General features: G+C 43.9%; 1 long non-coding RNA gene across 1 annotated transcript; it reads left to right on the top strand.

The window, feature by feature from the left end:
- Nucleotides 1-4,859: 4,859 nt before the first annotated feature.
- On the top strand, nucleotides 4,860-10,693 carry LOC309441705. The gene is made up of 3 exons (XR_014184453.1): nucleotides 4,860-4,929; nucleotides 9,998-10,204; nucleotides 10,332-10,693. It is a non-coding gene; the product is annotated as an uncharacterized lncRNA (long non-coding RNA).
- Nucleotides 10,694-13,818: the final 3,125 nt, after the last annotated feature.

Raw genomic sequence — 13,818 nt, 5'->3', positions numbered from 1 at the left:
AACTCTCCAGCCTGTCCAGGTCTCTGATGGCAGCACAGCCTCTGCCGTGTCAGCCACTCCTTCCAGCTTGGTGTCATCAGCAAACTTGCTGACAGTCACTCTATTCCCTTGTCCAAGTCATTAATGAATATATTGAACAATACAGGCCCCAGCACTGCCCCCTGAGGCACTGCACTAGATACAGGCCTCAACTGGACTCTGCCCCATTGACCACGACTCTCTGGCTTCTTCCCTTCAGCCAGTTCACAGTCACCTCACTACCCGATCGTCCAGACCGCACTCCCTCAGTTTAGCTGTGAGGATGCTGTGGGAGACTGTGTCAAATGCCTCACTCAAGTCAAGGTAGACCACGTCCACCGCTCTGCCATCATCCATCCATCTTGTTATGTCCTCATAAAAGTCAATGAGGTTGGTCAAGCACGACTTCCCCTTGGTGAAGCCATGCTGCCTGCCCCTAATGACCCTCTTATCCCTGATATGCCTTGAGATGGCACCAAGGAGAAGTTGTTCCATCAGTTTCCCAGGGATGGAGATGAGGCTGACCGGTCCATAGTTACCCGGGTCCTCCTTCCTGCCCTTTTTGAAGCCTGGAGTGACAAAAAAAATCATGCCGGCCACATGGGCTACCCCTTACCGAGGGGATACAGGGGTGGGAAGCGGGTTTCTGCTCGCCTGGCTCGCTGGGGAGGCAGCGCAGCCTCCACGGAGCCGGTAACGAGCCCCACGGAGCCGGTCACGGCCCCACGGAGCCGGTCACGGGACCCCGCAGCGCTAACGGCCGCAGCGCGCGGCCGGCAGGGGGCAGCAGAGCCCTTCGCAGCCGCCGCCGTGGGCCGAGCCCGCGCTCCCGCCCCCGGGCGCTCAGGCCCCAATTTCTGGCTCCTGCCGTGTGCTGCCCGCCCCGGCCTCTCCATCACTCCGGCCCACAGGCTCAGCTGCTCCCAGCGTGTGCAGGTAGGGGAGCAAAGCCCCAGCCAGCCCCCCGGCACCTGCAGGCACGGCCTGCCTGCTCCTCCGGAAAGAGGGGCTGCTGTTCTGTTAGCAAGACCCTTATTTGAGAGAGTGTTAGTGCGTGAGCTTTTCTGGCCGGAACATCACCAAAACAGCCACTGGCATCCTGGCTGGTACCAGCACTGGTGTGGCCAGCAGGCCCAGGGCAGTAAGCGTCCCTGTGCTGGGCACTGGGGAGGAAAAACCTTGAATCCTGGGGGCAGTTTTGGGCCCCTCACGTCAGGGCTCAAAATGGTGGCCCCAGGGGCACCAGAATCACCTCAGGGCTCAAAATGGTGGCCAGAGGGGTGGTGGGATCACCTCACAAGAAAGACCCTGAGGTGCTGGAGCGAGTTGAGAGAAGGGAACGGAGCTGGTGAGGGGCTGGAGCACAAGTGTGATGGGAGCGGCTGAGGGACCTGGGGGGTTCAGCTGGAGAACAGGAGCTGAGGGGAGACCTTCTGATCTCTGAAGTGCCTGAAAGGAGCTTGGAGCCAGGGGGGTCGGGCTCTGCTCCCCAGGAACAAGCGCCAGGAGCAGAGGAAACGGCCTCAGGTTGCCCAGGGGAGGTTGAGGTTGGATCTGGGGAACAATTTCTTCCCCAAAGGGCTGTTGGGCATTGGAACAGGCTGCCCAGGGCAGTGCTGGAGTCACCATCCTTGGAGGGTTGGACAGACCTGAGATGAGGGTCTCAGGACACGGGGCAGTGCCGGGGGTGGGTTGGACTCAGAAATACAGACAGAAAAAATACAGAATGTCAGGGGTCGGAAGGGACCTGGAAAGCTCATCCAGTGCAATCCCCCCATGGAGCAGGAACACCCAGATGAGGTTACACAGGAAGGTGTCCAGGCGGGTTGGAATGTCTGCAGAGAAGGAGGCTCCAGTGTTCTGTTACCCTTACTGAGATGAAGTTTCTTCTCATATTTAAGTGGAAGCTCTTGTGTTCCAGTTTGCACCCATTGCCCCTTGTCCTATCACTGGTTGTCACCCAGAAGAGCCTGGCTCCATCCTCGTGACACTCCCCCTTTCCATATTGATCCCTATGAATGAGTCCCCCCTCAGTCTCCTGTTGTCCAGCTCCAGAGCCCCAGCTCCCTCAGCCTTTCCTCACACGGGAGATGCTCCGGTGCTCCCCGGCGCAGTTCCCGGGGCAGCCAGCAGATGGCGGCCCTGCCCGGCACCGGGGCCCCGGTCCGCAGTCGCTCCCGTTGCTCCGCTCCGTGTGCCGGCAGCTCCGCCGGGTCGCACACACGCAGGTTTGCGCTGCACACACGCAGGTTTGCACTGCACCCAGCGCTCGTTGCATTGCCAGCGAAAGGCTCCGCGAAGATTAAAACTCTGACGCTCGTTCTGCTGAAAATCGTTCTTACTGCCGTGCAGTTTTGCACGGCTGTCACCAGTTTGTCAAATGTGCAACAACCAGCTGATATCATGCCCAGTAATTTGACATTTTTGTTTCTTGACAGCCTCCTCTATCTTTTTAGTAGGTTTTGTTTTGGATAGAGGTTTTCTCTATATTCACTGTCTCATCTAAACCAAGCGCCATGTGTAATATTCAGACATATTGTGAATAAGCAGAATTTGTTATCTTGTTAAAATGAAATGATTCCTACTTAGCAAAGAGTATCCTGTACTTAGCCTTCTGATGCTCATTTATTTGTAGGCACAACTTTTTACCTTGCACACACCCTTTGGATGCTGCAAATCAATCTCTGGGGTGAGACGCTGCATTGCTGCTGGCACGGAAACCTTGCTTTTGTAGTAGTAGTGACTAATTTACACGCCTGCCCCCGCTCTCTTTCTAGCTTTCTATTCATAAGCAGCATACCAAGGGTGGCTGAACGCCAGCAGAACAGCCTGTCTTCGGCAGAGATACGAGCTTTTTTTCACCCTTGCTTGACTCTCTACTTGTGCTGGCACAGGCAGACTGTCAGTACAACCTCCATTGTTACCTCATTTCTCCTCGTTTCCTGTCCTCCCCCTCCAGGTCCCTCCAAACCTTTACTTTCCCCCTGATAAATACACTGAGGAAGGTGCTAACAGGAGTTTGTGTGTGTTTTAATTTGGAAGTCACTTTCTGAGATTGATTTAGAGGAAGCAAAAATCTCTTTGTAACCATCACCTGAATATTTCGTACCTGATACAACTGCCTTGTCTGGGTTTTTTTTTGCTCAGGTTTATTCCGAGCTGCCCTGTAGCCACTCGAGCTGCTGGCTGGAATCACACCCAGCCATCCCTTTCCACGGAGGTCTGCAAGAGTTCATGTTAGTGATGACTCTAAATGCCCGTTTCCCACACATCTTTGCTAGCACAAACAACCAAAATAGTCCACTTGCAGGGAACCTGATTCAGCTTTCCTGCACTCCGCAATAACAGATGGATTGCTAGACTGTTTACTGTTGCTTCCCACAAACTTCCTGTTAGTAAACTCCTGTATTATTTATGAAACAGAAAAATTACAAAGAAGTATCTGAGCTGATTACTGGCTGCTAGTGAACCGCTGCCAAAGAAACTTCTTACACAAATAAGTGCTTGGGAGCAAAGATCATCCCCGTTGCATTTTTTTTGTGTTATTTTTACAATTGTTTATTTCGCAGGATCCGGTTGCTCTGGCTGGACGCCTGTTGTGCTGCGCTCCTGAGCAGGTATTGCCTGCACCGAATGAGAAATGTCTAAAGCCTTTTTGTTTCACAAAGGCGATGACGAATGAGACGTTACTAATGTGATATTAATCTCTGCTGACCCGGTTTAGGAAGCTGGCGATCTTGGTGCTATTGGCAGAGAACAGAGAGAACCGTGTGTGCTGTGTTGATCACCTTCTTGCTATTTCTGAGATAAGCAGACAGTAAATGTGAAGAAACTCCTCTCAGTCTGCTTGTTAAACTCCACCAAACATGCGAGCTGAGAGGAGCTCTGCAGTACATACCATAGGTTAGACCGATTTCTGACTCCCAGTGGGGTGAGAGCAGGCCAGCCTGAAATCTGTTTGTACAATCACATCAACAGAGATAGCAAATGTTTTAAAATAGTCTATAATTTAAAAAAAGAGCAATATGTAATGCAGAAATATGAATCTTGTCTATTACCAAAAGTACTTTTAGTGATATTAAAAATAACACTTGACCTGGCATAGTAATTCTGGTTTTTAAATAGTTGCTATTATATTTTGCTCAGTTTCTATACTATTTATGTATTCTGTATAAACAAACTGGCTGCTCTACCTGATATTTATGATTGGAGACATGCCTTATATATGTAGAGAGAAACAGAATGAAAATTTTCCTGATCAAAGACACCGATAAATCTTCCTTGAGATTTTTTTATTTGATTCCATAAACCAAAATCAAAACTCAAACCAGCACTGCAGATTGAACGCTTTCCAATATTAGCCCTGCTACCATGGATCATTCATTGCGGAAAGTTTAACCGAAAAAAGCTACTGTGCATTGTAGGCAACGGCAGGACGCCGATTAAATCGTCGTGTACCTTTAAAAGGTCTGTATGTGCAAAGAACTGATTTCAGATGAAATGGGGCATTCGCTGATCTTGGGGCAGAGCCTGTTTGTGAGTGTTTCTGTGAGGCGGCATGTAACCCATCACTCGTATCAAGTGATAGTAAGAATATGTCTGAGCAAATCCTCTCTTTTCTGTGCCTCCTGAAATACCCTTAGTCTATTGACAGAAAAAGAATTCAATATTATATCAAGATCAGCACAGTATCTCCTGATGCTCCAATCCACCACCAAGAATCTTGTGACAGATGTTTCTGCGCTTTATGCAAATAAGGCACTTCATGGATCAGTTTTCCTTTCCTCCGTGGAATATAAGCAGCTGGAAAATAGAAATCCAGCTCCACGGCATGGAGCGAAAAAAACAAAGAAATGAAACCAAAAACCATGCCACTGACCAAAGAGGCAGGCGAGTGAAAGCAAGGCATAGGTGGGACATCAAAATAATCCAAAGATTGCTGTTTCACTTCTGGGCATCTTAGTCAAGCAGTGTACATGACGATCTCGTGGTTTTTCTTTGTGAAGATGCTGTTGCGCACAAGTTGTTTCTGAAAGGGGGGAAAAATATTCTGGGTTGTGTACAATGTTTCTACACTATTTTTTTAACCATTTTTGATGTGCTGTTTTCATTCTCACAGTAGTTATGGAGAGCTGTATTAGATATAATACATAAGGGTATTAAAAATAGTGAGGTTGATTTTTGCACGTGAAGAAAGGATTTCAGCTTATATGTTCTAAATGGCTATAGACAAACTATATGGGTTTAGTTATACTCTTTAGAATATATAATAATATATTCTTTATAATAGCACAGAAAGCTGGGTATGTGAAAATGACTGACGAAAAGAGGATTGAAAATTTTCTTCCTGTTTATTAAAAGAAAAAAACAACCCCTAAACTTAGTGAATTAGTGCTGGCTTAAAGGAAATACAGTTTTACAAATTATTGCGTTGTGTATAGAAGAGTATTTGCATTTAGTAATTTCTATAATGTCCTGCAATAAGGACGGGTTGTGGAATCTTACCTTTTATTATCCTAGAAAATCATGAGAGGTAGTAATCCTAAATGCAATTATTTAAACAATGTTATTTTTATTATTATTGTTAAGTAAAAATAATATTGTTATTCTAGGCTGATTTGTCCTGCTTTTAATTTTATATAGTTCTTTTAAGATTTCTCTGCAAGTATTTTTTATCATCAGACATCAGAACAAGTCTCATGAATGGTTAGTCAGCGCACCTGTACCTTATTTGCTCAATGAGGTTTTTGTTAACCTTACATATTTTAGGTCATTTAAAATTTATTGTGGATCACCAAAATATCTTTTCAATATTTTAATTTAGAATTTAATTCAAAATTTATACCTGGTACTCTCTAAACATTCAGTCAGCAACTATGATAAATGATCTTTACATACACGTGAAGCCTGGGTTTGTATCATGGTGTCATGTAGAATCTTGTCTCCATTTCATGCCTGGTCAAATCCTGGGAAGAGATCTTTATTTACTTCAGATATACTGCATAATTTTCTTCAAAAGTCCCTTTCTGCACCTCTTTTTTTCTAGTTAAATTTATAATCAACATGACTGATTTTATGTGGATTTATTTTAACTGAGTTCCTTCAAAAACAAAACCAAAACCACACACCCAACATGAAGTGCCACTACGAGGAAAAGAGGAAAGAAAGGGACTCCAGGTGTAAATGACTATCGTGCTATATGGAATCTGATTTAGATGAATGGTGAATAACTGGTGATATGTTTGCACGTATTATATCATGTCTGCTCGTGCAAGTCCCTGTGCTGCTGGGGATGTTCTGCAGGTAAGGAACACCCAGCTCAGACCTGGGTCCAAAGAGTCAAATACCATTCTAGAATCAAGTATTAATAGAATAAACTTAATTTTAGTTTTTCGTAAGTGCAGCTGCATTTTCTATTTAATTATAGGTTCCCACAGTAGTAATTTTTCCATGACCTGCTCAATCTCAAAAGTCAGAAAATTGCTTCTTTTTCAAAGCTGACAATAGCACGGTATGTTTCCAAAGGAAAAAGACAAATTACAGAAAATCATTACTTTAAGCATATTTAAATAGCCAGGAAGAAATCCTAATTGAAAAGTTTGCTAAAATGTGAAAAAGTTAGCATTGTTGGTTTGTTGGGTTTTTTTCTCTTTTAAGATTATTCACATGTTTTTTGTAGCTTTTCAAGCTGCTGATGATACGATGCTTTCCCTTTCTCTGCTCACCCTCTATCTCCATTCATCTCTGATAAGCTTAGAGGAAACATTTGTAGGAAGCAAAGTTTTTAATCGGAGAGTAATTAATTTGTAGGCGTGTTTAATAATCTAAATAGATTTTTCCTTTTGAAGCTGATGCAAAGGTAATGGGAATCTTTGTATTTCTTTGCATGGGCTTCAGAGCCGTGAGCCTTTCCTTGCCAGCAGTAGCTAGTTTCCTTAGCATTTTAAAAGAATTTTGTAACCATATAATTATCGTAATATATGTACAGGTGATATAGGAGCATATTTATGTTAAACTTTAACGTGATTCGAGTCAATAATTGACCTAGAAATGAGCAATTTTAGAGCAATCCTGCAATGAGTGTGTGTTTGATGAGGTCTCTGGGTGTGGGGGGAATCTCCCGTGTCCCCACCTGCCGCCTTAGGGGACACAGGGGGGGTTTATGACCCCTCTTTGCAGATGAGTTGGGCGGTGTTGGGAGGAACCCAGCAGGTATCATAAAATAGATGTGACAATCGCTAAGTGCACCCCACTCCCCCCACTAAACCTCTGCTCTTCCCCCATCCTCTGGCTCTTTTGGGGGTGCAGGCATGGCGGGAAGACATGGGCTGGCCAGCAGGAACCGCCGTTGCCATCTCCTCATGGAAGAGAGAAGAAAAATAAAGCTTTAACTGGGAGACCTTGGGCTTATAGCAAAGATGGGGACAGGGGTCGGACTGAATGGCTTTGGAAGGTCCCTTCCAACCCAAACCCTTCTGTGATTCTACGGTCCCTTCTGCTGCCACAAAATATTGGGAAAAAGAGTTGTCTGCCGAGGAAGGTAGCCATGGTAATGTGTCTTCAGCAGCTTCCCCATGGGAGGAGACAGGACAAGGAGACGCTCTCCGTTATCTGCTGAAGGGCTCAAGCTCCTCCCCATCCCTGTGTTCTCCGTTTCCCATCTCTAAATGATTGCAGGTCTTTCATTGAAGCCCAGGCCACAGTCCTGGGAGAGAAAGCTGCGATTGGCATGATCCTTATTACACAGAAGACAACCATTAGAGGAGGAATTTGCTGTATTTTTGTCTTATTCTCCATGAACCAGCACGTCAGGTTTACCCAGGTGGTTCTCTCTATAAGATACACAGAAAGCATTCAGAAGAAAGCATTGTTGTCTCTGCACAAATGCTGGGGGATAAGAACAGTCATAACTCTGGCAAAGCCCATTTGAGCATCTACTCCACAGTGTAATGATCTGGCCCAAGCCATTTCTGCATGAGACACTCCAGATCTATCTGTTAGTTTTGTGTTTGGGGTTGTTTTTTTAAATTTAATTTTGAAAGTTTAAATTTAAACTTCAGTTGTTGTCTCTGGTTAAGCAGGGATCACCTCTCGGTGTGTTCACGTCACAGCGCTGCTCCTCTCCTGGTTTGCACATCAGGAGCTGTGTGCACAAAAACAATGGGCATCCAAGGCTTGTTTTGGCCAGCAGTGTTTTTCATTTAAAGTCAAATGAAATATAAGGTAAAGTTTGTCATACTTCATTCTGCCACTTTGTTTCTTGTGAAAAAATGGGAGTTTACATATGGCTGGGTGGATCTTTCTTGCCGTGTTGTTGTTGTTTTTCTAATTTTTCAGTAATTTATCAGGCTGTGCTGTTGTGTTTTCTGCCCCACCTGGTCCCAGACCACGCTGATCTCCAGTGCTGTTTTCATGAGAGCCGGCTGATCACCAGCACGTGGCCGGGACTCAATGGAGGGACCTTGACCCCCCGCCAGCATCTCGCAGGGAATTCTCTTTGTTGGGCGCTTTCAGGCCGAGGCCTCCCCCAAAGACAAAGGTGATTTCTGTTTGCCCAAGTGGGGAGACAACAGGAGGAAGAATAAAGACGAAAATCTTCTAAGCAGTCAGCTGAACTTGTTCAGACTGATACCAGCCCGTGTTATTCAGACAGCAGCTAAGCCAAGGTTTCCCTAACCTTGGCACAAGTGCGGGAAATAGTTGCAGGAGGATGGAGTGTTCTTGAACTGCTTCTCTGATGTATCAAGCACAAGCAGGCTTTTCTTCGATATTAAGCATGTGCCTCTCTTTTCTTCCCCTTTAAAGAAACTTTTTATTGTAGACTATAAAAGGAAAAAAAAAAATCAATCTCTCTCCGTTTGTGGACCCCTGTGCTGCCTCTACACTATCCAAGGACAAAGATGCAAATCAGGACCTTCCTGGTATAATAGCATTTATAAGGCAAATTTCTTGCTAAAGTCTTACAGTAAAAGCAAAAGGTTAAAAGAAATAGCTGTGCTCAAGTGTCATTTTAAACAAAAAGGAAAAAAAATTAACCACATTCTTAAAAACATCAGCCAGAGCTTCCCTGGAAGCATCAAAAACAGCATTCCAGATAAAAGCAGCATGATGTGAAAAGACCTGATCAGCAACAGATTGATGTCTGGGCTTGGGGACTAATGTAAGAACTTAAAGACTTGGCTAGAGAATGTATCTTGAGAAGCATAAGCATATAAGAGGATGCCAAACCATGAAAGGCTTCCTTTGCACTGAGAATTCAGAATTCGGCGTGTTGACAAGCAGGGAAGCCAGTGCTGCAAGCAAAGCACATAGGGTGATGAATAAACTCAGCCTTCGAGGGTCTAGGCTGAGATCTAGAAAGGGGCCAACCTATTTACTCACATTTTTAAGTCTCTACACCCAGCGTTTAGGTGCTGTCAAGCCTCAGAGCTCCCCACCCAGCTGCTGATGCTGATAGTTCAATAACTAGCCTGGAATATACACATGAAGCAAAACAGCTATGGAAAAGCAGTTATTAGAGAGTTAAGTAGGTCCTAACTGATGTGCAGTCTGATTTTTAATGGATAAGCTCAGTTTGAAAGCTATATTCTAAGGAAAACAGACATATATGAAGAAACATAGGATGTGCGTGTTGTAGGAGAGGAAAAAAAATAAACTCTTTACCTAGAAGAACAACTTGAGAGGGCAATCCACAAGAGAAAATGCCAATGGCTTCATCATATGTATTTAGCAACCCCCTACCCTGTGCCCATCCAAGCTAAACCCTGCCTTTCTCCGGCTTGGAAGAGATCTTGAAAGTCCTTTAAACTTGTTGACTCTCCACTCTTGCCAGGCCTGCCTGAGCACATGGAGCCCACCGCAATGCCCCTCGAGACGCACTCGTCTCGCTGTCAGGTGTCTCCAAGTACCGCAGGCACCTCTTCTTGCAGCAGAGCCATTAACGACGTGCAGCTGATGGCTCTCCTTTTTTGGTTGGCAGAGATGGTATCACTAAACTCCAGCTCACTTGTCACAATGGCAATAGAGTTGGAATTCAATTATCTGCTGGAGAGAAGCCCTGACAGCTGTGGCGTAGGTTTTTCAACGTGGATGTTGCTTGGATCGCAAGAAAAACATCAAGGGCTGGTGAGAACAGCCATGTTCTAAAAGCATCTCTGCCTGGGTTAGACCACTGCCTACCAACGAGGTACGTGCGATTATCTTGAAGCTATTTATTGACAGTTGTGTTGGATTGTGCTTAAAAGTTTCTCTCTACTGAAAGTTGTCCTCAGGAGTCCCTGTACTTCATCAAAAGTAACTTTTTTCTGTTCCAGGGCGTGGGTAGGCAGCGTGGTGTTTGCTCAGCCCTCTGGCTTCTGCCTCCCGGGGAAAGGAGATGGCTCTGCGGCTGGTTCCGAAAGGGGCCTGAACCTTAAAGAACATTTTAAACATAAGTACCAAGGCCTCATATTTGTTTGGAAACTGTTCATTTTATTTTCAGGGAGTACTGTTTAATTTAATTGTATTGTTCCTTAAACAGAGATGGGCTGGGATGGCCCACTACTGGGCACCACAGCCAGGGCGCTGGGTTGGTTTTGGTATTTTGTTGTTGTGGTTTGGTTTGGTTTGGTTTGGTTTTTGGTGGTGGTTGTTTGCTTTGTGTTTTGTTTGTTTGTTTTTTAAACTTTTTATTCTTATTGGCAAATAAGTAATCATACCAGTAGCCCTGTGATGTTACTGACATGCTCTGAGATGCTGTTGGCACTTCTATAAAGATTTCTATTACACACTTGGACAAGTAAAGGACCCATACTGTGAATTAGAAGTTCCCCCCCCCCGATTTGGCATTTAGTTGCCCCATGGCCAGCCTGGAGGAGCACAGAGGGGCGCACACCCCAAACGCTGATTGAGATTCGCCTCTTGCCTCGCATCCCTCAACCCACTTACCCCTGTGCCAGGACAAGCCGAAAAGGGAGGATCCCTCTGGGAGAGAGTTTGGGAAGGATTTTCTTCTCCAGAAACCCTGTGTGTTGTAATCTGTTTATATTACACACTGCCAGCTCTTGCTGACTGCTATTAGGATTAGAAAAAAAATCTAGAAATTCTGGAGTTAAAACTCTATACGTTGCATGAAGATAATACTTAATAAACATGAATACATGGTAGGACTTCTTTTTTTTTTTTTTTTCCACCCTCTTTATATGACTTTTAGACTTATAAGCTTTTATCTTATTTTATGAGGCCATGTGAAATAAATTAAATGTAACACAAGATGCTGTTAAAAAAGATTTTATGACATCAAGAACTGGTTCTATATTAGGACCAGATCCCACATAGACTTACGGATGTGAGTGATTTTGCTCCCAGAGATAAGCTGTTGAATCAGCCATGGCCAACCATGTAACTGTTCAGAATCAGGCCCTCATTTTGGACGCACTTCTCATTGTTAAGTCAATGTGAAAGTGAAATCTGTCTCCTCTCAAAAGGAAATTGCCAAGACTTTCTACGCTGAGATTTGGGATCTGTAGAAAATGAAGCCTTTTTATTTTTTCTTCCCTCCAATAATCTGTTCAGTGAACAAGCTGTGAAAAATAGTTCTATATTTTTTCCATGTGATGCAGCAGACGGTAAATTTCCATTTAAAAGAATGATCAGAGTAGCTGCTGGCACTGAACTCTGTTGTCTTAGTCAAATCTACTTACAAAGAGTTTACAGCAATACAATAGTTTATTATTTCACTCAACCAGAAATCAGATGAAAAAGGCAAAGGGGAAGCCTGAAGTAGGTTCATGGTCAGAATTCTTTTCTTTCTTAACATCTTGGTTTTTTAAATGCAGGAGTTGAGATCAGTAGTTTTATGTGTAAGGAGGAGAATATTTCTTTTCACCTCTACTTTTGTATGCTGTGAAATAATCAGACTTCACACTTCTATAGTGCCTTTCTTCTGGGGATCTGAAAGCACTTTACAAACATTAATTAAAGTCTCACAACATCCATGTGGAGGTAAAGCAGCATTGTTTGTGTATCTAATGCAGAACGCTTAACCTGATTTTTAAGTACTATACAAGGACTACAGTAAAATAATGGAATAGCCAAGGCAGATTAATCTAATTGAATTGCTAGGAGCGTGTGTATGTGTGTATACATATATATGTGTGCATATGTATGTATGTGTGCGTGCACGCGTGTGTCGATATATTGCTCTATGCCTTAGACTGCACTTAACCATCCTGCCCATTGTGTCGGGTAAGTGATGCTGCTTCCCCCGCGTGATGCCTCAGCGTCTCTATTCCTCAGACAAGTCGGATAAAATCTGTATTTTTTCGAGGGGTTACAGGATGCCGGTGTTTCCTTTGTTTGGGTCAAAGCCGTGGTGAAATAGCCCACATGACCACATGAGTTGGAAAAGCAGTTGGCTGGCTACTGAAAGCAAAACGGGCCCCGAAGCCGCCAGCTTTCCTCAGCCCTGGCCCCATGCTCTGCCACAAATTAAAAATGCTTTTGGGTCACCAGCCTTAGATCCATTTCTTAATCTTCATCATATCTTCCTTCTGCTAACTTTGCTTTTTTTCTTTGTCTGACGTAGGCTGTAAGATCTTCAGTGCAAAGAGAGCATCTTTTATCTCTCTAAAGTGTCATGCAAACTTAGGGTGGCACATAAATATTTAATAATAATATTAGTGATGGAGATTAGAGTCCTGGAGGAACTTGTCTCTTGCAGATGCAGAACATATAAAGGGTTTTTTGTACTGTTTGATTTCTCTGGTGAGAGTTTCTCTGCTCATCTACTTTCCAGTTGTCCCTGTTGTCATCTTGGTAAGGCTATTGGGACACGCTAACCTTGACTGGGAATGGCTCAATTAGAACAGGGCAAATAACTGCTTTCCGCACCCGGGGCTTTGAAAGAAACTCCTCAAAAACACAGGTTTCCCTTCTTTTCTTGTTAGCAAAATGGAAACCTGGGGAAAAGGGCATACCTTCTGATATCTGTCTTAGGGTTTTAGCCATCTTTATTCTTAAAAGGAAACGAAACGCCACTAATCTCCAAAACACATTTCAGAACGGGAAACAGAAACTCTTAACTTACAAAACATCAGAAACCAACAAACAAACATGTTGGCTTTTCTGAAATGCTTGGTTTTGCTTCATTTCGTTCCTACCCTTGGCTAGTTGTAGCACCTTGAAACCCCCACCAAGAAGACGGTTCCTGACGCTGGCCCCACGGTGTCCGCAGCCTCTGGGTAAGCTGCTGCACTGGAACAGTCCTTACGTCGTACAAGAGTAGCCTACATAATTAAAAATCCGATTGGGCTATATAACTAGATTCATTTTATGGGAGGGGGTTTATGCCATACCTTACTGAAATCTTAAATTTTCTAATTATGGTAGCCAAGAGCAATTAATTTAAAATAATTAAGACAAATATACACACCAAATTGCCAAGCACAACATTTTTCTCATTCATTTATGACTTAATAGACTTCAGTGTATATGTTCAGTCTTTACTAATTGCACAGTTGATAATACTTTATGACTTCGAGGAGTTCAACATTTTCTATCTTTACTTTACTGGCTACATCCTCTTAGCATAATCATAGTCTTAATTTTGTTTAACTTATGCTAAAGCAAAATATGAATCTAAACCACAGGAGGCAAATAAAACACGTCATTGTACAGTTCGCTACGTTTTATAAAACCATTTTACAACATGAGCCATCCACCCGTTCTGTTCAATGGAGTAAATGGGATCTAACCATGCTTTAAGGACCGTGCTCATCTTTAAACTGATTAGTTTCTATCCTTATTACAAAATGCAGGCTT

The sequence above is a fragment of the Streptopelia decaocto genome, assembly GCF_964273445.1.
Source record: "Streptopelia decaocto genome assembly, chromosome: 6".
Classification (NCBI taxonomy): domain Eukaryota; kingdom Metazoa; phylum Chordata; class Aves; order Columbiformes; family Columbidae; genus Streptopelia; species Streptopelia decaocto.
Note: the sequence above shows the minus strand (reverse complement) of the source record. Positions and strands in the feature narration are given on the sequence as shown.